Source organism: Macrotis lagotis, chromosome X, assembly GCF_037893015.1.
Source record: "Macrotis lagotis isolate mMagLag1 chromosome X, bilby.v1.9.chrom.fasta, whole genome shotgun sequence".
In the NCBI taxonomy this organism is placed as follows: domain Eukaryota; kingdom Metazoa; phylum Chordata; class Mammalia; order Peramelemorphia; family Peramelidae; genus Macrotis; species Macrotis lagotis.
The window spans coordinates 370945852-370969416 of NC_133666.1; positions in this window are offsets into that span (position 1 = coordinate 370945852).

Below are 23565 nucleotides of genomic sequence, written 5' to 3' on the forward strand. Positions count from 1 at the left end.
ATAGTGTATTATACTAGTGATAAGTTGCTGTAATTGCTTTGCAAAATTTTATCTAAGACTTTTGTATCTGTATTCATTAAGGAGATAGGTCTATAATTTTCTTTCTGGTGTCATTGAAAGAGCTAGGCAGAGTTCCATTTTCACTTATTTTCCCCAGGAATTTCTATAGAATTGGAGCCAATTATTCCTCAAAGGGTTGATAGAATTCACTTCTGAATCCATCTGGCCCTGGAGATTTTTTTTCTTAGGGAGTTAAATAATTGCTTGTTGAATTTTCTTTTCTAAAATATTGTTATTTAGCTATTTGGTTTCCTCTTCATTTAACCTGTCACCTCATATTTTCATCCATTTAACTTATATTATCAAATTTATTGGCATACAGTTGAGCAAAATAATTACAAAATATTACTTTAATTTCCTTTTTGATTTATAATACTAGTAATTTGATTTTCTTCTTTCTAATTTTTAACCAATTAACCAGACAATTTTCAACATTATTTTTTTTTCTTAAAACCAATCATCAGTTTTATTGGGTCATTAGTTTCCTTGCTTTTCATTTTCTTAATTTCTACTTTACTTTTTAAGACTTCTACTTTGTTATTTAATTGGTGTTTTTTTTTAAAACTTTGTTCTTTCTCTAATTTGTTTAGTTCCATGTTTAGTTCATTGATTTCCTCTTTCTCTAGAAAATGGGGATAATTAGCCTGCCCAAGGCCACACAGCTAGGTAATTATTAAGTGTCTGAGGCCAGATTTGAACTCAATCACTCCTGACTCCAGGGCTGGTGCTCTAACCATTGTACCACCTAGCTGCCCACTACTACCCCTGCTTTTTTCACTTCAGCTGAAGCAAAATATAATTTCTTCAACCTTTTGCCATTACTCTGTATGGACCTCTCTGCTTCAAATGATTTTCTTGTAAGCATCATAATGTTGATTTCTGGTTTTTAATCCACTCTGCTATTTGCTTATGTTTTATGGGGGAGTTCATCCCATTGAAATTCAGAGTTATAATTAAGAACTCTTTATTGCCCTCCATGCTATCTTCCCTCTCTTTTTAGTTCCCCCTTTTTTCACTTTATCCATATTGCCCAATATTTTGTTTCTGAATACCACTGCCTCCAGTGTGTTTGCCCCCTTTTATCCAACCCCCAACCCTTTGTTTCCTCTGTTACTTTGAGCCTTCTTTCTTCCCTTCCTTCTGTTAGTATTGCTTTTCCTCCTCTACCCCTTTCCCCTTTAATACTAATAAGGTAAGATAAGTTTTTTAACTTGGATGAGTGTATGTATACTAACTTTAATTTAAATCTGAAGAAATTCAGGACTTTTTCACTTTTTCCCTTTCCCCCTCTATTGCAATAGGTCCTTTGTAAATCTTTATGCAATGTGATTTACCCCCATTCAATCTCCTTCATCCACTTATCTCTTCACTTTCTATCCTTTTTAAGGAGCTATTATTTTTAAACTATTCTATCAGAGTGACAGATAAGACATGAGTGTCCATTACTTCTGGCTAAGTATAATCACTCTAATAAAGTTACAGTTCTCGAGAGTAATGACACTCTTTCACCAAGGTGGGAATTTAGCCAGTTTCATTATATTGGATAGCAATATTTTTTTCTTTATCCTTTTCATATCTCTCTTGAGTCTCCTGTTTGAAGTCTAAAATTTCTATTTAACTCAGGTATTTTTGCCAGGGAAAGTTGGAAGTCTCCTATTTCATTAAATGTTCACCTTTTCTTCTGGAAGAGAAGGCTCAGTTTTGCTGGATACTGAGTTCTTGTCTGCATTCCATCCTCCCTTTCTCTTCAGAATATCACATTCTGGCCCTTTGATTCTTTAATGTTGATGCAGCCAAGCCTGTGTATTCCTTACTTTGACTCCTTGGTATCTAAATTGTTTCTTTCTGGCTGCTTATAGGATTTTCCCTTTATTCTGATAGTTCTGGAATTAGGCCACAATATGCATTGGTGTTTTCATTTTGGGATCCCTTTCAGGAGGGGACCAATGTACACTTTTTTTTAGGTTTTTGCAAGGCAAATGGGGTTAAGTGGCTTGCCCATGGCCACACAGCTAGGTAATTATTAAGTGTCTGTGACCGAATTTGAAGCCAGGTACTCCTGACTCCAAGGCCAGTACTTTATCCACTACGCCACCTAGCCACCCCAATGTACACTTTCAATAATAATTTTAACCTCTGGTTCTGTGATATCAGGGCAATTTTCCATCATTAATCCCTCTAATATTTAATGCAATCTTTTTTTTCTCTTCAATATTTTCAGGAAGCCCATTGATTCTTTAATCTGTCTCTCCTGCATCTTTTCTGAATGTCAGTGGTTTTTTCCATGAGGTATTTTACATTTTCTTCTTTTTTTTATTTTTTGATTTTATTTAACAGATTCTTGGATCTCATGAAATCATTAGTTTCCATAGATTCCTTTCTTTATTTTTGTTTTTTAGGGGTTTTTTGCGAGGGAAATGGGGTTAAGTGGCTTGCCCAAGGTCACACAGCTAGGCAGTTATTGAGTGTCTGAGACCGGAATTGAACTCAGGTACTCCTGACTCCAGGGCTGGTGCTTTATCCACTGTGCCACATAGCCACCCCCATTATTTATTTTTAAAGAAGAATTTTCTTCATTAACCTTTTGCAACTCCTTTTCCAATTGGTCAATTCTATTTTTGATGGAGTTTTCCATTTGCCCATTTGAGGTTTTGAGAGAATTATTTACTTTTTGCATTTTTCCAATTGTATTTTCCAGGGACGTGCTTTCTTTTGGTAATGTGTTAATTTCCTCTTAAACTTCTTTTCCAAATTGTTCACATTGATTTTTAAACTCCTTCTTGATTTCTTTCAGGAAGTCTTTCTGGGCTGGAGACCAATTCATATTGTCCTCAAAAGTTTGAGATCTCTGATTAGGATCTTTATCTTCAAGATAATTTTCTATAGACCTCCCTTTGCACTGGCCTTTCTTCATTTTTCTAAGTTCTTGTGATGGGAGAGGGGCTAGTTCACAGATCCTTGGTGCTAGAAGCTTTACTCACTAGGTTTAGTAACTCCAAGTGGGTTGGTCAGTAGGGGGTGATGGTTGATTTCTCTGGAGATCTTTCACCTTAATTTGAGGCCCATTCTCTATTCCTGGAGTGGGTGGGGGGTGCACCTGAATATTATTATGCTTGAAAAATCTGTGCTGGGCCCTTTGGCTGGATAGTTAATCTCCCTATGCCACTGAGGGAACTCTGCTGCCCATGCCTGAGCCTGGGGGTGCTGTAGTGAGATTGTTACTGTGTTTGTTTTAGAATGAGGACTCCGCTGAAATATGGAGCTCACAGTCCTAAGGGGATTGATGTCCAGCTGCACTCTGTAATTCTCTGTACTGGAACTCCTCCTCCATTCCCTTTGGAGCACCCCTAATTGCTACTTCTACAACCAAAGCCTCTGCATCTGATCATAAGTTGTTCCTTGGGCTTCCCCCCACCAACCCTTTGCTGATTCTCTGCTCTCTGCCTCTGCACACCTATGCTCACTGGAGACAGACCATGTTGGTAGATGTTCTTTGCCTAGTTTCTTTATCTGTGTTTTGTCTTGCAAATTTCTTTTAAGAGGCATAATTAATATTATTTCTATGGGAAAGCCAGGAGACCTTAGAATTGTGCCTTGCTTCTCATTGCCATCTTGATAAGAAGTTGAAGTTAGGAACTCCTGAATTTAGTCTTGAAATAAGGCAGGGAAGTCAGGAGGCAAAGGTTAGAAAAGAACAAACCAGTAATGAGAAACAACCAGTTAACAGATATAGAATAAGGCAATGGACTATCCCCAAAGAAAGATGAATATCTAAATAGCCAATGTTCTTTGATTATACAGTGCTTAGAGTGTCATACAAAAACTATATGAATATTTAGTGGGGTGGAAAGTAGAGAGAAATGATCAGACCTATAACTTGAGAAGATTCCTTTGGCTACTTAGTAAAGAAGAGATTGAATTAAGCAAAGAGCTCAGTCAGGGAACAAGACTGTGACTGTATTAATTCAAGTATGATTTGAAGAGGAATTGCACCAAGATGATGGCATTGTGAAGAGAGTGGAGATATATACCTTAAATAATTTGAAAAATTAAAATTGTATACATGTAAGGAATTTGAGTGAAAATGACACTGAAATTATAAACCTGAATCACTTGGTAGCTCCTGGAGAGTCATAGGGTATGGGGAAAGAATGGTTATCTTTAAATTATTGGGGTTAAATTTTTAATTTGATATGTCTTCAGAACATACATACACTCTGAGATATATAATGAATAATTGTTGATGTGGAACTATAACTCAGAAGAGGTAATAGCTCTATTAATCTAGATCAAGAAATCATTAGATTACGAAAGTCTTGATGGAAAAATTGCTTCTTGGGATGGATATTGAAGAAATGAGGAGGATCATAGAAGATGGAAGGATTATGTTTATTTGTGAATGGAAGTTAGTCAGGATACAGCTATAGAGATGAAAAATAAATTACCAATTTAGCTGACTCACATAGTTGAGGAAGATGAGGTAAGCACAATGAAGCTGAAAAGATAAACTGGGGTCTGATTGTTTCTGATTTATAAAATTTAAACAAATATGTATATTTAATTTTAGAAATATAAAATTGCAGGTAAACAATTTCAGAAATAGTATAATGAATTTACTGACGTGGGGAGAAATATGGGGCAATGAAAAGTGGTGAGGTGATGAAGGCCTGTACTATGCTGTGTGAGTCAAGCCCCCAAAAAAGATGAATTTGTAGAAATAGAAATAGCAAGATGTATTTTTGGTAAGTTGCTATCTTTTATGTTTCGCCTGCTTCTGGGCCAAATAACATCCCTCACCACATGATTCATACCTCACACTACAACCACAGTTGCATGCTCTCACACTTTTTCATTGTTTTTGATGCTAAATGTGGCCTGCCATGAAAATTTTCTTTGTTACACTGTGGGGCATTGTGAGCAGAGCCTGATCTTTAGCAGCAAGGAAGGATCAAGTTACAAACCTCTCTCATCATGTGTATTACTTACATCAGTTATAATTTTTAGGCTCAAGTCTACCTTTTTAAAGTAAGAGGTAGAAAACTTTTGTTGAAATGAATAAGGGCATATCTCATAAAAACTACCTGCTTAAAAAGAGCTTTGGGGCCACCACCTACAAAGGTTTGTGAGGCAGGTAAAGAAGAAAGGGCAAATAATTTCATATAGTCAAGGCACATAACCGCTCAGGACTAATTAAAAGACTAAAATTATTTACCCTGAGCTTTAGTAGTTTAAATCTTATCAATAGCACCTCATTGGCTCTTCAGTCTAGTAAATATAGAGAATATAGAGGCTTTAACTGAATCAGAAAGAGCAGAGTAGCTTTCATGATTGATTCAGAACAGCTTTAGATGAGAATAATAGCCTCTGAAGCAAAACATATTATATTTGACAGCATCAGAGTTAGAACCTCATTGAATGATGGTTGAAAAATAAGAGTTGTCTAGACAGCTGTTCCAGCAACAGTTCCAGGGAGTGTCTTCATTATCTACTTTATAAATAGGGGGTAGATGCTGCCCAGAGACATATTGCTTGTATGAATCATTTCCCTCCCCAGTCTCATTGCATACTCTATCATCTGTTATCTCTTCTTTACTGACAAGGAAGTCAATGGAAGGGTCTGGCAGGAACATTGCTTATTCAAGATTTATGGAGAATTGAAAATTATTTTTTACATTTTTTTCAGAAAATTGGACAGTGATGTTCATTTAATATATAAAGTGCTTTGCATCCTGCTTGCACTTAGTGGGTATTATTTACATGTTTATAATCTTCTGTCTAAATGAAGGATAATGAAAATTTTTCCTGCCAAGGATCAATCTATAAATTAACTTTCTATATTTGGTCAAACCTTTAATTAATTTATATCTTACATGCTCCTAGAGTTTTTGAATTTTGAGTTTCACCACTGGTCAGCTTGGAGCACCAGACTAAATGATTGTGTGTTTCTTATTTAGCCTGTGGGCAGGATGTTTCCCATCTCTTGTCTAAATGTGTTATTATTTTATTTCTGGAATTTTGATTCATCTGTAATGGGAATCGAAATTGATGGGACCTCAAATTAAATTTTATTACAATATATTAAGTCTAAGTACTCAATTTTTGTTGACTGAATTACTGAAATAGGAGAAGATACTAAATAACATATATACTTTAAATGGATAAATTGTCAAAGAATATGAACAAGTACTTTTTGGACTTAAAAATAAAATTTATCTTTATTTACATAAAAATGCTCTAAATTACTATTAATTGAGGAAATGCAAATTAAAGCTACTCTGGGGAACCTCACACTTATTGGCTGATATGACCAAAAAGGACAATGATTAATATGTAGGGAACATGGAAAACTGGATTACTAATGTACTGTTGGTAGAGTTATGAACTAATGCATCGATTTTGGAGAGCAATTTGGAACAATGCCCAATGGGACATAAAACCGAGCCTATTCTTTTATCCACTACTAGTTCTGAATTCTGAAGAGATTTTAAAGAGGGTGGGGAGAGAAAGGAACTATTCATACAAAAAATATTTAAAGCAGTCCTTTTTATGGTAGCTAAGAATTGGAAATTATGGGATACCCATTAATTGTGGAATGACTGATTTGTGGTATATGATTTCAATGGAATATTAATGTGCTATAAGAAATGACAGGCAGGATGATTTCAGAGGGGAAACAACAAACCAAAAAACTTGAAACACATTCTTGAACTGGATACAAGATGAAGAGACCAAAACCAGGAGATCATTTTATAGAGGAATAGCAGTATCCTTTGATATATTATGAGTGACCTGATTAATCTCAGTAATACAATGGTCTAAACTGATTCCAAAGTGACAGTCTCTCTCTCTCTCTCTCTCTCTCTCTCTCTCTCTCTCTCTCTCTCTCTCTCTCTCTGGCTCTGGCTCTCTTTCCGGCTCTGGCTCTTTTTGTTTCTCTCTGTCTCTCTATCTCTTTGTCTCTCTCTGTCTCTCTCTGCCTCTCTCTTTCTTCCTCTGTGTCTCTCATACTATTTGCCATAAATAAATTTAAGAGTTCCCTATTGGTGAAAATTAAGACATCCATTGTGGTAAAAATTTTTTTTTATGATCTGAGACATATAGTCAAACAGAAGTTGATTTCTTTTCATTAGACAGAAAAGAAATATAGCTTAATAAAACACACTGATGATTTTTTTGTTTTAAGATTTGTCTTCAAATTACAATAAGTTGATGAATTTATTGGTCTCTGAGCATATTGATTTTCATGACTATTATAGACCAGGTCATGGTACTAGTGGGACAGATATGGATAAATGATAAAAAAATAAATGATAAAGAAAACTTGTATACATCCTACACTTTAAAAACCCAAGCTTTGCTATAAAAATATCATGCAGGAGCAGCTAAGTGGTGTAGTGGATAAAGCACCGGCCTTGGAGTCAGGAGTGCCTGGATTCAAATCTAGTCTCAGACACTTAATAATTACCTTGCTGTGTGGCCTTGGGCACTTAAGCCCGTTTGCCTTGCAAAAACCTAAAAAAAAAACCCCATCATGCAAAGAATATTTAGTAAGGATACAACACTGGTGCAAGGAGACATAGCTCATATCCTAATCCTATGAAAATGTGTCTTGTCATAAGTTTAACTTTGAAAGAAAACTAAAATGACAGAAAAATCTATCAAATCTGAGGAAAACTGACTCCTTAAAAGTTGACATTTTTGTTCATGAAGTGACAAGGAATTCAGATTGAAAGTTCAAATCTTAGGCCCAAGAATGAGCCAAGTCTAAGGAATGATTGCCTTAGACAAATAAACAAATAAAACTAACCCATACTATGTGGTGTAACTTTCATGAAGCTATTCAGTCTATGTGCCATGCACTTTAGTAACTAGAAAATTGTATCAAAGTCTGATTCACTATATTAATCAAGTGTTGGGAATAGTTTGGCTGCTGTTTAGGGAAATGCTCTAGTAGATTGCAAAGGATACTTATATTGCTTTTAGCACATCCATTCAGTTGAATTATATTTATCAAATATTTAATAAAAAACAGTGTATGCTAATCACAGCTAAAATTAAAGTGCAGTTAAAGGGATTTTGTTTCAGGAAGCTAAAATGAAGATAAAAATTTACCTCTCATTGTGATCCAGGAAATACTGTTACCATTATTCCTAGGGGTCTTTGATCAAATTCTTCTTTCTACTTGTTTTTCCCTCTTAACTTCTACAGGAACATGCATTGGAGTTTCTGAAGGACATGCTCTTTTATCTCCTAACATAAATGTATACATAGATTTTATGCTCTTTATGCTACCACTATACAACCTAATTCCATAAGACTAAACCTTCTCTCAGAAAATCACTAAATCCAGTGCTTGTCATTGCCCCCTAGGGATAGGATGGATTGTACCTCCTTCCCTTTAGCCTTTTCTACCCATTACCAATTTTCCCCCCCCACCATAAATGAAGGATTTCTGAATTGAAAATTGAATACAAAACTGACACTAGGGATATATAGATGAATAACATACTCCCTATTTAGTAAATGCATGGTAATATGATTTGTCGATAAATGCACACATAAACACATATAAGTAAATGTGAATGTTTATGTCTAAGTGAGGAAAAATCTCATGACAAATGAATAAGAAGAAAGAAAATTCTAGCTGCCAAATTTAAGTTTCCTTTGAATACTCACTGGTGCTGTTTAATCTGTAGAATTAAGTGTTTTGAATTGTCTTCATTTGAAATGATTAAGTAACTAACTCACAGCAAACTAACCTGCCATCAGCAACAAGCTCATAGAATTCTCGCAGTAAGAAAATCATTTGGAAACCATAAAGTGTTTATGTTTCTTAATTCTTCTTCCTACTATATAATATTGCTATTTTGCATTGTACCATTTCATTTTGTCTATTAATTCTTTATAGGTATTTACTACTTGAAAAAAATTCAGGGAAGAATTCAAGGGAATGACTTGAAGAAGGTGATAGGTCTGAATCAAAATTGGAATTTAAAAAAAGCTTTCTTTTCCCTGAAAATACTATTTTTTAAATTTATTTCAAGAGAAATCTATGTATTTTTTCTGTATTAAGAACAAATGAATAAATGAATATAATGATTCTGTAATTTCTAAGTATATATCATTCTCCAAAATATGAAAGTCTTGCTTCTCCAATATCTTTGTTTTTTTAGTTTTGCCAGGCAAATGGAGTGAAGTGGCTTGCCCAAGGCGACACAGCTAGAAAATTATTAAATGTCTGAGGTCGGATTTGAACTTAGGTACTTCTGACTCCAGGGCCAGTACTCTATCCACTGCACCACCTAGCTGCCCGCTTCTCCCAATATCTAAAGAAAATTTTAGACAATTAAAATGGCTTATATGTGATTTGGTAGAGGAATAAAAATAGACAGTTACCTGGGGATAACAGCTTAATGTTTTATTGTCATTTTTTCTTTTAGTTAAAATTAATTTGCTCCCATAGTTCTTTATAATTTTTATTGAGTCCACTATAGAGTTAAAATTCAATTTTCCTGAATATTTTAGATAATTGTTTATATGTTAAGCCATTAAGTGTGGCTTTAAAATTTCAGAGTACCGAACCAAAGGATGTAAAATTCTCTTTAAAGATAGCTAAGTCCAATGCTGAGTGAAATGAGTAGAAGCAGAAGAACATTATACACACTAACAACAACATGTGATAATGATCACCATGATAAATTTGTTCTTTTCAACAGTGCAATAATCAAAGATAATTTCAAAAGACTCATGATCAAACATGTCTTCCATATCCAGAGAAGGAACTGTGGAGTTTAAATGAAGGCCAAAGCTTATTATCTTCTATTTTTAATAGTTGTCTTATATATTATGTATTATGTAATTTTGATTTCTGTAATGTTTTCTTTCTTTCCTTTGGATCTTATTCTTCTCTCACAACACATTTAATATTGATTTATGCTTAGCATTGTTTCAAATATAAAATCTATATCACATTGTTTTATGTAGAGTAAGGGAGGGAGGGAGAAAAATTGTAAAGAAACTATGACTGTATGTAGTTGAAAAAAATAAAGTATTTATTTAAAAATAAAATAAATATAGCTTTTATCTATTTATTTCATATATTATAATATGAATAAAACTGTTTTGTGAAGAGCAAGCATTTTTTCCTGCTAGCTTTTGCAACAATCATATTATAAATTGAGTCTTCATGGAAATGAGAGAAATACAAAAATAATTTTTCACTCTTAAAATTAGAAATATTAAAGACAAATTTTAAATACTTGTGGGTGATAGATGATTCTATGGAGAGATTTATGGACCTGGAATCATCTTCATGAATTCAAATCTAGCCTCAAACACTTGCTAGTCATGTTACCTTAACAAAGTCTCTCCCTCACTTTCTTCATCTGTAAGATGAATTAGAGAAGTAAATGGCAAGCTACTTTACTATTTTACCAAGAAAAACTCATATGGGATCATGAAGTGTTGGACATGACTGAGCAATAACAAATATATGTAAATCTTGATCTGAATCTATTAGGATTAATTTGTTTACTGTAATAAAGTTTGCACTCCTTTTTGTAAACTAACAATTTATATCAGAATACCCTGTCTGTATTTGGACTCATAGCACTTTTAAAAAATCTTTATTTTATTTAATTTTTCCCAGTTACATGTAAAAACAAGTTTTAACATTTATTTTTTTTTAAATTTTGTGTCCTGAATTCTCTACCATTTTGCCATAATAGTAATGTTGTGAATGTACACATAGCTCTCCATGCCCCCCCAAAAAAGAGATGCCTCAAGAAAAAATCTATATTCAGACATCATCTGAAAAGCCCTGTCTTTGGGAATGAATACTATTCTTTATCATAAGGTGCTTCATCATTTTCTTGGGTCACAGTATTGTTGAGAAAAGATAAGTCATTGAAAGCTGATGATCCTACAGTATTGTTGTTACTTTGTATATAGGACATTTCCCATTGTATCTGCTCATGTAAGTCTTTCCAAGTTTAATTGAAAACATTCCTGTTCATCATTTCTTTAAGCAGAATAACATTGCAACACAATCACCTACCACAGTTTATTCAGGCATTATCCAACTGATAGGTAGTCTCTTAATTTTTAGATCCTTGCCACAATATTTATGCATAGAGGTACATTTCTTTCCTTTTTCTCATGCAATCTAGAATATAGACCAGTAATGGCATTGCTAGATCAAAGGGCAGGCATGGTTTTATAGCCCTTTGGTTGGAGTTCCAAATTGCTTTATAGAATTCTTGACTCATTATAAAATTCCTCCAGCAGTGTATTAAAGTCTCATTTTTTCTACATCCCCTGCAATACTAATCAATTATCTTCTTTCTAGTCTTTCAATCTAACCAACACAAAAGATATAAATTAATATGTCATCATTGTTCTAATTTGCATTTCTCCAAACAAGGGAGACTTAGCGCATTTTTTAATATGGTCATAGATAGCATTTCTGATTTCCTCTGATGACTTCATAGAATTGATCATTTATAAATTGAGAAATGGCTCATTTTTTAAGCATTCAATTCATTTCTCTGAATTGGAAAGAGGCCTTTACCAGAGAAAATTATTTCAATACTTTCCCCCCACATTTATAATACTAACTATATTTACCTCCATCCCATTCATTTACCCACACTTCCATTCATTCTACTCTTTTCTCTCTCTCTCTCTCTCTCTCTCTCTCTCTCTCTCTCTCTCTCTCTCTCTCTCCTTTTAACCTGTCCCTCCTCAAAAATGTGTTGCACTTGACTATCTGCTCCAACAATCTTCCCTTCTATCACCTTCAGCAACTACTCCCTCTACCCCCTAACACCCTATCATTCCAAAATTTTCTCTAGGGTAGTAAAGATTTCTATACCCAATTGAATGTTTATGTTATTCCCTCTCTAAATGCTGAAGAGAGTAAGATTCACTCATTCCCCCTCACCTTTTACCTCTCTCATTCCACTGGAAAAAAATTCTCTTTCCTCTTATGTTTAATAAATTACCCCATTTTATCTTTTTTTTCTCTTTTTCCCTGTACATTATTTTCTCCTCCATTAACCACATGTTTTAAGTTATTATCCCTGTATGTTTGATTCCCACCTTTATATATATATATATATATATATATATATATATATATATATATATATATAAATAATTCAATGACATTAACTTCCTTATGGTTTGCTTTTTTGTTTGCCTTTTTTGCTTTACTTGAGTCTTATGTTTGGAAACTAAATTTTTCTATTCAGCTCTGACCTTTTCATCAGGAATGCTTGAAAGTCCCCTATTTTGTTAAATCTTCATCTTTCCTCTTGAAAGACTATATTCAGTGTGGCTAAGTGGCATAGTGGATAAAGCACTGGCCCTGGAGTCAGGAGTACCTGGGTTCAAATGCGGTCTCAGACATTTAATAATTATCTAGCTGTGTTTGCTTGGGCAAGCCACTAAACCCTGCTTGCCTTGCAAAAAACCTAAAAAAAAAAGACTATATTCAATTTTGCTTCATAGTTGATTTGTTGTAATCTAGGCTCTTTTGTCTTCTGGAATATCATATACTAAGTTATTCATTCCCTTAATGTAGAAACTGCTAAATATTTTGAAATCCTAACTGTGGTACAAAAATTGAATTGTTTCTTTCTGGTTGATGTCAATATTTGGGAAGTCCTGAATTGTGGCTATTATAATTTGGCAGTTTTCATTTTGTGATCTCTTTCAGGAGGTGATCAGTAAATTCTTTCAATTTCTATTTCACCCTATGTTTCTAGAATATTAGGGAAGTTTTCCTGGATAATATGTTGTAGATGATGTCTAAGCTTTTTTTCTTTCTTGAACTTCAGGCTGTGCAATAATTTTTAAATTATCTTTCAGGATGTATTTTTCAGGTCAATTATTTCTTTCAATGAGAAACAAATTTTTTTAAAGTTTTTCATTCTTTTCATTTTGTTTTACTGTTTTTGTTTGCTCATATAGTAATCAGTTTATCTTTCATCCATTTTATATTGTAAGGAATTTTTTTTTAGTGAAATTTTTCAGTTCTTTTTTCATTTGGACTATTCTTCTTTTTAAGGAACTCTTCTGATTTTTTTTTGGACTTCATTTTCCAATCTGTTTTCAGTTATTATCATCTTCCATATTGTATTTTGTGTGTGTGTGTGTGTGTGTGTGTATGTGTGTGTGTGTGTATGCTTGTCTGTCTGTGTTCTTCACTAAGTTTCTGTCTTGGTTTCCATCATTTTCCAAACTTTCCCCTCTAACTCCCAAACTTGATTTTCAAAATCCTTTTTTTGAGCTCTTGCAAGGCCTGAAACCAATTCTTATTTTTCCTGGATGATTTGGGAAGTAGAAATTTTGTCTTTGACACCTTCTTCTGAGTGTATATTTTTATCTTCTATATCACCATGGTACCTGACTATGGTCAGATTTTATTTTCTTCTTTGGTTTGCTCATTTTCCAATCTACGAGTTAATTTTTATACTTTGTTAAACATTACTTGCTTAACACTCTCTTCTTGAGTGGAGAGCACACCGGCCCAAGGTTTTGTGGGTTTTTTTTTTTTGGCAGCTGTTTTCAGAGACACTGCTAAGTTTTTGCTAATTTTCAATTATTCCAAGGTGGTATTGTTGCAAAGAATGACTTTTACTACTCTCTTGACCCATACAGTGGTCTCTTTACATGTGCTGTGGACTGTCTGTGACCAAAAAATTCCTACCATGTATCTTTGAGGAGTGTCCCTGCTTCGCTGAAGCACTCAGAAGATTGTGACCCAGATCTGAGTATGGGTAAAACAATAGAATCCTGTCTCAATGATCATAAAGAGACCTCTGTAATCTCCTTCTGACTCCATTACGAAGTATTGACTGTAAACTCTGGAAACAACCACCTCTGTGGATTCAGTAGCTACCCAAGGACATCTCCTGGTCTTCTGGGGATGGGTCTGAACAGCTGAGCCCATCACTGGTCAGACTGTTCCTTCTGACCTTCCAAATTATCTTTGGCCAATCCCTGGATTTTAGATCTGAGAACTAATACCACTGCCAGTGACTCAGTTGTCCTACTGTATGCTTCTGGATTGCTAGGACTGTTACACTTGTCTGCGGCCCATGCTAGATTCTGTTTTTCTCTCACCCTGGTACAATATACTCTTCCTGCCTATCTTTCAATTTGTCTTGGACTGGAAAATTTTTTCAGTTAGTCTTTCTGTGAGCTTTGCCATTCTATATTTTTAGAGTTTTTATTTTGTGGCATTTGGAGTGATTAGCCTGGATAAGTCCTTGCTCTTACTCCACCATCTGCGGTCCACCCTGACTCCTTGTACTTTAAACTCTTCTTAAATATCTATATCGTTAATTGTAGTTCAGGCTTGTCTGATTCTTCAAGATCCCATTTAGGACTTTCTTGGCAAAGATCCTGCCATTTCTTTGCTCCACCTTATTTTGCATATGAAGAAGACAAGCAAGGTTAAATTACTTGCCTAGGATCATGCAAATAATTAGTATCTGAAGTCAGATTTAAGCACAGGAAGATAAATCTTCCTGACTTGCTGACCTAGCACTCTATCCTCTATGTCACTGCTCTGCTCATAGAATGCTGAACGATTCATATATAAGTCTTTTTCTCCCTGTTTTTCTTCGTCTCTTTCTTGTACTGTTTCTCTGATTCTGTCTCGGTCTCTGTCTTTCTCTCTGTTTGTCTTTATCTGTCTCTATCTCTCTGTGTCTGTCTGGCTGTTTCTGCGTGTGTCTCTGTATGGTTTCAGTCTCTGTCTGTGTCTGTCTGTGTCTGTCTGACTCTCTCTGTTTATAAAATATAGGTGGAGTAAGGAATGTTTAACACTAGAGTTAACCAAAAGAAGTAGAAAACTCAAATATTTAGTGTATTTACACCTTGGAAATCAGCAAATACTTAAAAACAGGGCTTGATAGTTTTAATCATCTAGGTTAAAGATTTAAGAAATTTATGAAGAAAATGTCAGTGATGAAGATTTAACTTACAATTATGTCCTGTGTACATTACCTTATCTTAAAAGGACAATTGCTAAAATATTATCAGAATATATATTGGGATATAATAGACTTGGGAGTCAGAAATTTTACTTTAGAATACTAACTCTGATACTGTATACACACACACACACACACACACACACACACACATATATATATATATATATATACCAGTTTTCCCTGAGCATTTTATTCAAACTTTCTGAGCTTCATTTCCTCATCTAAAAAATGAGAAATGAAAGTAATAATACTTGCCACACTGTGATATTTTTTAAAGAGAGATAAAACAAAGTTCTTTTTAAACCATAGAACTGTATATGGAAATTAGCCATTATTCAGCATATGATATTTTTTAACTGAATGAATAAACAAGGAGAAAATATCATAAATTGGTTAAAAATAAATAAAAAGATAATCTACTAAAAAGCAATTATTAATGATTCAATGTTATAATTCAGATAACTAATGAAATTTTATTTTTGTCACAAAGTTCATAAGCACATATAAATTAACCTTGGCTAATTAATTTTATATGTTAAAATATTATCTGCATATTTCCTATTTTAAATTGTCACAAATGTTCAAATTTTGCTAGCAATATCTTCTTATTGTGGTAATCTTTAATTGCTGTTAGTAATTTTATAATTATTATTGGAACTCTTTTGCTCATTTGATAAATTAGATTTTTTTCTTTGATTATCAAAGTTAATTTAATATTTAATAATAGATTTTTGCTAATTTGTTTATAAATTAAATTACATAAAACTAGTAATTATTGTGACTTAAAATGTGATGATATTCTTTTAATTTCAAAGATGATTTAAGAAACTAAATACAATTTTTTATTGATTATTTCAATGACTTATTTGAAAATATCTTTCTTATTTTTTGCAAAATAGAAAATAACAAGGAGAAATAAAAATAAATATATTTAAGTAATAGTCTTATATTTTAAAGCAAATGGAAACTTTTCTCTATAAGTATAATTTTTTCATTCTTTTCCCCAAAATGAGATATTCTATGGAAGTTTAGTCAAATTAAAAAATCATTTTCAATAGCTTTTCATAAAAAGTAATAAAAAAATCTTCTTTCATATGACAAATTAGTACATTTTACTTTATTTTAGTTCATTATTTCTGCACCTTTGAAAAATGGGAGAATTGTATTCTATTTAGGCAATGATTAAGTTGAAATTGTTAGTTTCTAAATACAAACTTTAGTTAAAAAAAACTACCCTGAAAAGATTTGTCCCCAGATCAGGCACTTTATATATCTTGAATTTAATGTTCCTACCTTTAGATTGCCTTTAGACATTTCTAGTATTGTCACATCTTTTGCAAGCATTGTTTCCCCCAAAAAATAAATGGACTAACAAAAGAGTCCCTGGACTTGAGAGAGACACCAGTTTCTTTGGGCACCAGCAAGTTTGAGTCTTTCCTTCAGAAGTCCACAGTAATGTCAAAATATAAGGACCTCATCAAAATAACATGGCAGTATTTGACACCTGGCAAATACAAAGAGATATTAGTCAGAAAAGTGACAAAAGACACACATTATAGTTTGGTTAAATATATGCAGACTTTATCATTGTATATCAAAGACAGTATATATATAAGAAGGAATTGATAATTTAGGAGCAGTATTCAAATATTTGGGGAGAGATCAGTGAATAGCAATATAAAATAACTTTGCTGAGATAGTAGAAGAGAAAGGTCACTTGACAAATATGTAGGACTCTTTCTGAAAGGAAAGGAAAACGTTAGATATAATATATTCTACTTGTTCCTCAGTATAGTAATTTAAAAAACTGGGGGCCAATAAAGTTGAAAATTAATTTGCACTTATTCAGTGGTATAAATGATGCTGACAAAGTCACAATGGAAAAAAGAGTAAAAGATTTCCAACACAGAGTTAAGATGGTGGCATGAAGACAACATGCTCCTGAAATTTCCTCAACAAAACCTTAAATGAAGCCTCTGCACAAAAATTAAAAGCACACATCCCATCAATAAAGAAGATAAGATCAAAATAAATTTTCAATGGTAGACATTTTTGAGTATCTTTAGTGAAAGTCTGTCTCTTTGGGGAAAATGGGGAAGTAAATCCCAGCTAAGCAGGAGAGTGAGAAAGCCAGTTGGAGGCTTTCAGCCACAGAGCAGTGCAGGTTCTGACAATTTGAGAACAGTATAAGTCCTTGCAGCTAGATAGGGTACAGCAACCGCAAACAAAGTCTGAACCCTCGGAACATCATGGCAAAAAGGAGGACTGAGTTGGAAACAAATCACCACATAGACAGAAGCTGGACATAAAGAAAGAAATATACCTCTGAAAAGACAAGGCTTGAACAGGAAATATAGGTGCTAATGAAAAGTCAGGGATCAGATCCCAGCCCCAAAATAAAAAGCTTGGTTTTCTACTCCATTTATCACATGATTAGAGCCCAGACATTTCAAGATGAGCAAACAAAAAATAACCAAAAGAGTACTCATTATAGAAAATTACTATGTAGATGAAGATGATAACTATGCCACCTAAGAAGAAAAAAATTAAAAAAAATTTATGGGGTGGTCTTAAAACAGTCTATTAATTTAACTGAAAGTGAAAAACTCATAAAAGAGCTTTAAAAGAATTTAAAAATCAAAGAAGAAAGGAAGAAGAAAAGTAAAAAAAATAAATGTGTGTTATGCTTGAAAATTACAAAAAATTCACCAAAATAGTCACTTACTTTAAAAGAAAAATAATCGGTTGGTTAGGTGGCACAGTGGATAGAGCACTAGCCCCTGGAGTCAGGAGTAACTGAGTTCAAATCCAGCCTCAGACACTTAATAATACCTAGCTGTGTGACCTTGGGCAAGTCACTTTAACCCATTTGCCTTGCCAAAAAAAAAAAAAAACTAAAAAAAAAAGAAAAAGAAAAAAAAGAAATAATATTCTACTGGAAAAAGAACGTTAACTAGTTAAAAAAATGAAATCAACCAACTGGAAAAGGAAACTCAAAAGTTAATTGAATATAATAAAATCCTAAAAATTAACATTGAACAAAGAGAAACCATGAATCTATGAAACTACAACATTGCATCAACAAAATAAAAAAGGCTAAAAAAATTGAAGAAAATGTAAAGTACCTTTTAGAAAAATATACAAATGACCTGGAAAATAGATCCTGTAGAGATACTTTACAAATCATTGGACTACTAGAAAGCCTGTATCAAAAAACAAGCTGGAAAACATCTTCCAGGAAATTATCAGGGGAAATCAAGTATGCGAGAGCAAGAAGACAAAATAGCCATTGAAAGAATGTATTGGACTTTCTCCAGAAAGACACCCCAGGATAAAAACTTCAAGTTCTTTTATAGCCAAATACCAGAATTCACAAATAAAGGAGAAAATACTGCAAGAAATACAAAGTAAGGAATTTAATTACAATGGAAACACAATCAGATTTACACAAGATCTATCTGTTTCAGCATTGAAGGACTGAAGGACCAGGAATACCATGTAACAGAGAGTAATGGATCTTGGACAACAACCAAGAATTTACTACCCTTCAAATATCACCATATGCTGTCAGGGGAAAAGATGGATGTTCAAAGAAATAGAGGACTTCCAAAATTTCCTGATTAAAAGGCCAGTAACAAACAGAGAATTTAATTGCCAAATACATTTCTCAAAAGATGCACAAAAGATAAAAATTTAAAGGGGAAGAAATTAAAGAAAACAAAAACAAAACAAAACAATAGAAATGTAAGTCAAGACCCTCAAATTATATACAGGCTTATAAGGGAAGATTTCATACCTATAAATCTTGAGAAATGTATTTCTTTTAGGATAGTTAAAGGGTTGAATGGAATTGAAGAGATTGGATTTAGAAGATATGGATATTGTTGGTTCTTGTCTTTTCATTGAAGAAAACCGAGTTGACATCACCATATTTGAGTCAAAAAGCGCTGATGGGGTGTTTAAACTCATGTAATTCAGTTTCCTTTGACCTACTTTTGTTCTGCTTTGCTCAACAAAGTTTAGCCTTTTCTCTAATGAGGGCATGATATGCTGGGTGGTAATGAGTCAATGTCGCCCATACCTATAATCAATTGTAAAGTTTTAAAGTATTCAAAATACTTTGAAACTCTATAGTTAATTGAAAAATGACTTTCAGGGTAGAGAGTAAAAACCTAACTAGAAGGTTTGGACTTAATCTATATTTCAGTTAACAAGTGTTTAAGTCCACTAGAAGGGGTGATGAGGAAAATTTGAGAGACAGTATACTTGGGGGGAGTGCAAATGGTAGATAAAATGATTTGGCTTTGGATGATACTTTGACTCATGAGGATTGTGTATGCTTGGACAGTATTTGAAAGGTGGGTAAGGCATAAATTGATTATTATTTGAGGCAATTCAAGACTTGAATTGTATTTCTAATGAGATCAAAGAGGGGTGTGTACTTAGTAAATTTGAGGCAATGTTGCTTCTCAACTAATCATTCAATCAATTAATCTGTGATTGTATTTTGATAGTACTTTGAGCTTATAAAGTAATCAATTAATCAAACTTGATTGATGATAGCTGATTAATGGAACTTGATTGATAAATAAAAACAGGTGAAGAGGCACACAGATTTCTTATAATAAAGGGAAAGAAGGGAGGGTGTAAATTCTATTCAATAGATTTGACCCAGAGAGGGAATAAGATATATTGCCACATAGGAGTAAAAATTGATCCTACCCTGTAGGGAAGGGGATGGGGAAGCCTAAGAAAAGGGAAGAAGCAACAAATCAAAGTGAAGGCGAAGGTGTCTGTGGCATTAAGCTCGAAGTTAAATTTTAAAAGAAAAGTAAAAGGGAAAATGGAAAAAAAACTTTGGTGATAGAAATAAGAAGAAAGGAAAAAGAACAAAATATATGGGGAAAGATAGCAAGGAGGGAAACACAGAATTTGTAATGTTAACTGTAAATGTGAATGTAATAAACTCTTCCATGAAAGACAGCAAACAGATTAAAAACCAGAATCCTAGAATATGTTATTTTCAAGAAACATATTTGAAGCAGAAAGATATACACAGGATAAAGGCAAAAGGCTAGAGCAAAATACATTATGCTTCAACTGAAGTTAAAAAAAATCATGGGTAGCAATCTTAATCTCAGATATAGTAAATACAAAAAAAAATCGATCACATTAAAAGGGATAAGGAAGGAAACTGCATCTTCCTTAAAAATAACATAGATAATGAAGTTATATCATTATTAAACAAATATGTGCCTAATGACAAAGTATCCAGATTCCTAGAGGAAAAGCTGAGTGAATTACTAGGAGACATAGGGAGCAAAACTTTAAAAATGGTGAACTTCAACTCCCACTCTCAGAACTTGATAAATCTAACCAGAAAATAAAAAAGAAGAAAGGAAGGTGAATAAAATCTTAGAAAACTAAGATATGATAGACCTCTGGGAAAAAAAATTAAAGGGGCTACAAGAAATATTCATTTTTCTTTGCAGTACATGGCACCTATGCCAAAATTGACTATGTACTAGGGCATAAATTCCTTACAATCAAATGCAGAAAGGCAGAAATAATAAATGATACTTTTCAGATCATGATGCAATAAAAATCATGTGCAATAGGGACAGGTAGGTGGCACAGTGGATAGAGTACCAGCCCCGGAGTCAGGAGGACCTCAGTTCAAACATGGGTACAGACATTTATTAATTACCTAGCTTTGTGACCTTGGGCAAATCACAACCTGATCACCTTACAAAAAAAGAAAAAATGCTAAAATCAAAATCATGTGCAATAATGGGAAGTAGAAAGATAAACCCAAATTGATTCAAAACTTAATGAATTTTAAATAATGAATAAATCAGTCAGCAAATCATTGAAATAATAAATAATTATATCCAAGAAAATGATAAAAATTCCAAACCTTATTGGATGCAGCTATGGTAGTTTTAAAGGGAAATTTTATATAGCTAATATTTTTGTCCTTCATTCTCTAAGAGAGCAATGACATAAGGGAGGTATCCATGACAAGCACATGAATTTGGATTTGAGTGAAGGTGTGCTGTGCTAAGTCACAAACCTCACTTTCTCCTCTGGAATCATTTGAATTGAGTAGTCAGATGTGAATCAGTATGATTGGAGATGATCCTGGATTTGAGGCAATAAAAATTAAGTCACTTACCCAAGATCATACAGTAAGTTGTCAAGAGTCTGAGGAAGTATTCTTGCTTCCAAGGCCAGTTGTCTTTCAAGTGCTCAACCTAGCTACCCCAAATGCTTTATGAATAAAATAGAGAAAGAGTGGATCAATGAATTAGGTATGCAACTAATAAATATGAGAAAAACAACAAATTAATTAAATTCAAATAAATACAAATTTAGAAATTCTGAAAATATATGAAGGATTACTAATATTGAAAGCAATAAAAACATTGATCTAATAAATCAAACTAATAGTTGATTTTATGAAAAAAACAACAAAATATATAAGGCTTTGGTTAATTTGATTAAAAAAACAAGAGAATAAAAAATTACCAGTATCAAAAAGGAAAAGGGTGAATTAAACAACAATGAGGATGGAATTAAAGAGATAATTCAGAGCAATTTTGACAGCAAATAGATGTTGATACCTAAAACAGGAAGATCCAAAACAAAGAAAATTTTAAAGAAATCTCCTTAGTGAACATTGTTGCAAAAATCTTAAATAAAATTTTAGCAAAGAGATTACAGCAAATTATCACTAGTTATTCCACCATAATCAGGTAGGATTTATACCAGGTAGGCAGAGATGGTTCAAAGTTAGGAAAACAATCAGCATAATTGCATACATCAAAAGCAAAATCAAGAGAAATCATATAATTATCTCAACAGATGCTGAAAAAAATCTTGGTTAAAATACAATATCCATTACTATTAAAAGCACTAGAAAGATAAGGAATAAATGGAATTCTCCTTAAATAATAAATAGTATCTATCTGAAACCATCAACAAATAATATATATGTAAGGGGAATAAACAGCATTTCTTGTAAAATCAGGGGCGATACTCATTATCACCATTTCTGATCAATATAGCATTAGAAATACTAGCTGTAGCAATAAGAGCAGAAAAAGAAATTGAAGGAATCAGATTGACAGTGAGGAAGCAAAGCTTTCACTCTTTTGCAGACGATGTTATGTTATACTTAGAGAACTCAAGAAAAGAAAATAAAAATTTTCTTGAAACAATTAACAAATTCAGCAAAGTTGCAAGATAGAAAATAAACCAACATAGATCAAAAGAACAACAAAGTGCAAGAGATAGAAAGAGAAATTTTCTTTAAAGTAACTAGACAACATTTAATTCTGAGAAATATTCCTCACAAGACAAACCCAGAAACTGTATGAACACAATTACAAATCACTTCCCACTCAAAAGAAGTCAGATCTAAACAACTGGAAAAATGTCAATTGTTCATGGATAGATTGAGCTAATATAATAAAAATGACAATTCTACCCAAATTAAATTACTTATACAATGCCATATCAAGCCTCCAAATAATTATTTTACCAAGCTAAAAATAAATAGCAACAAAATTCAACTTGAGCAACAAAAGGTCTAGAATATGAAGAGAACTGATAAGAAAATATAAAGGAAAGTGGCCTAACTCCACCCAATATAGAACCATAATATGAAGTGGTAATCATCAAAACTGCTTAGTACTGGTTAAGAAAAAGATTAATAGATCAATGGATTAGGATGACTTCAAAAGAAACAGTAAATGAGTGTAGTAAATCTACTATTTGGCAAACTCAAAGATATAAGCTTCTGGGATGAGAAGTCACTATTTGACAAAAATTTTCCATAAACTGGAAAATAGTATGACCCATATCTCACAGCCTGCATCAAAATAAGGTCTAAATGTGTATATAAAGTGTTTTATCATAGATCAATAAATATACCAAGAAGTACTCTGTCAGATATATGGAAAGGGAAGAATTTTAAGACCAAGTAAAAAATAGAGCTCTTTATAAATCACAAAATGGAAGATTTTAGCTATATTAAATTTGAAAGTTTTTGCACTAAAACATCAATATTGCCAAAATCACAAAGAAAGCAGGAAGGTAGGAAATAATCTTCACAGCTTGGAGTTCTGATAGCACAACTCTGATGTATTCCCCGCCCCCCACCTATCACACTGGATAAGATGAGAAAAAGGGAAAATAATTAATGTTGGAGAAGTGGGATTATTGGGATATTAATGCATTGCTGGTGGAGTTGTGAAATGATCCAACCATTCACTATGGAACAATATAGAACTTTGCCCAAAGAGCAATAAAACGGTTCTTTTTCCTTTGACATAGCAATTCCAAATTTAGGTTTATCTATAGAAGGAATAATAAAAGAATGAGAAAAGACCCACATGTTCCAAAATTTTCAAAATAACTTTGTGTTGTGGTAAAGAATTAGAAATTGAGGAGATGTCCATCATTGGGGAACAGTTGAAGAAGTTATGGTATATGAATG